This window comes from Rhipicephalus sanguineus, chromosome 7 (genome assembly GCF_013339695.2).
Source record: "Rhipicephalus sanguineus isolate Rsan-2018 chromosome 7, BIME_Rsan_1.4, whole genome shotgun sequence".
Classification (NCBI taxonomy): Eukaryota; Metazoa; Arthropoda; class Arachnida; order Ixodida; family Ixodidae; genus Rhipicephalus; species Rhipicephalus sanguineus.
This window is the reverse complement of record NC_051182.1, coordinates 75812888-75814845: the sequence shown is the minus strand read 5'-3', so window position 1 is coordinate 75814845 and position 1958 is coordinate 75812888.

Sequence of the window (1958 nt, the reverse complement as noted above, 5' to 3'; positions counted from 1 at the left end):
TGGATGCCCCGTGTTGACAGCATGTCTCTATCGCGACGACTAACGCCCATGATCATGATTAAACCGTTGTGGTAGCTGACGGTGTGAACATATATTTGGACAAAGCGAATCGTGAATCCCGCGTAAGGATGATATCAACAAGCTCATAATCAACACTGGTACCCGGCATGCACTTCTTCAAAGCGTCGTCAATTAGGCAGAGAAACGGCACGGTGCGCGCCTTCTAGTAATGGGTAGCCGACGCCTGTGCTCATGCATACATAACGCACACGGCGCTTCAGCAACACGGGAGGTAGAGGTTAATAGCCTAAGCCGCAAACGCGTGTGTCCCACTGGCCTCTGTCTCGCAGGCGCTGCTCTCGCTCCACCAAGGCACGACATTCGCCCGTCGAAATCGCGTCCTTTCTGCAACGCATATTGCAGTAGTTTCGTTAGTCGGTGCTCTCGCAATTGAAGCAGTCGGCGGCGGAGAAATCCCGTTGGTACACGTGGAAGTTGCACTACTCCGATGAGCCGACGCACGCTAACACGAAGCCAAAGGCAAAGAACGTAATTGCGTCAAGGGTGCCTCGGCGACGCCAGCGCGGCCAGTCTACCTCTCTGGTATCGAGACGCTTTAACCATGACCTCCAATATCCCGTGCAATCTCGGAGTAAGCGCTAGTAAGTGTCGATCGTGAAGCATTACTTCTTTTCACATCTCACAGACGGCGGCACCGCCCCGCTCCGCCCGCCACGAAAGAGAATGTGTGAAAAATATAAGGCGCGTTCGCGCCGTGTCTAGCATCTCCCGAGTTAGCTTAGACGGTAGGGCGTCGGGCACTTGCCGTCGCGGCCGCAACGGCGTGGGTTCGATACCCAGCGGGGTGTCTTTTTCTTGTTTATTTTTCTCACCCATTGGCGTCCATTTTATCAACGTCATATCCGTGACGGATGTAGTTGGTGGACCCCGGCATAAAACACTTTCGTGTTAAAAAGTTCCGTCAACGGGCATCGAACCCACGACCGCTGGGTCCGCAACAACAGATGCCGGGCGCGCTGTCCACTGCGCCACGGTCACAGACTCCAGAAGCGTTACAAACGCGCCTTTTATATCTACCCCTCTCCCGATTGGCGGGGTGGTGTTGCCCTCTGGGAGCGGCAAAGTAGAGTAATTCATCATTACTGTGGCTTCCGCGATTAGTACCTGAAACGCGTTACACGTTCGTCCCATTCGGCGCGTTTTCAATAGAAGTGCAATTTTGTCAATGCGTGCGGTGGCGAAGGCGTCGTAAAAGCGTCGACCTCGCTCATAGCATCACGCTAATCAAACCAAAAAAAGCTCTGCGACGCGCTCCTGCCTCACCTGGCTGTCACACCGCGTTCCACGCGTACGCGCTCGCCCCGAGAAAAAATTGGGGGACCCTTAAGCTTCGCCTTTAAGAGTTGAACGCGATAGCGAAATCCGGCCCCTAGTGCGCACTTCAACCACTAAGTGCATACTTATTAATGTGTATTGTTACACACACACACGCACGCACGCGCGCGAATTTTACAGGCTTTCGATCTAAAGCAAGAGTCGCATGGCCTCCAAGATATACGCCGCGCGCCGGCCCTCTCGGATGCCATGAAAAGTCGAGACATATTTCTCACAATGCCTCACAGATGGCAGCACATTATCTAGCGTTTGCTGCGTTGGCTTGATATGTTTTCCTCTAGATGGACATAGTTGTCCATTTTTAGAGCTGTTTGAAAGTTCGTGTGTGTATTTGGCGGTGATGGCTGCACTATCCCGGCGTTTTTCGACGTAGTTTGATGGCCTCGCGAATGCGCCTACCGTATGGGCTCGTTTTCGTCGTGACACCTGCCGAACAAAATGCGTCGCGACTCCTTTCACTACATGACATTTATGTAGTGTTTTTGTCCGAAGCAGCTGCAAGCAACATCGTGGCTTTGTGGTAAGACACCTGCTTGCCACGC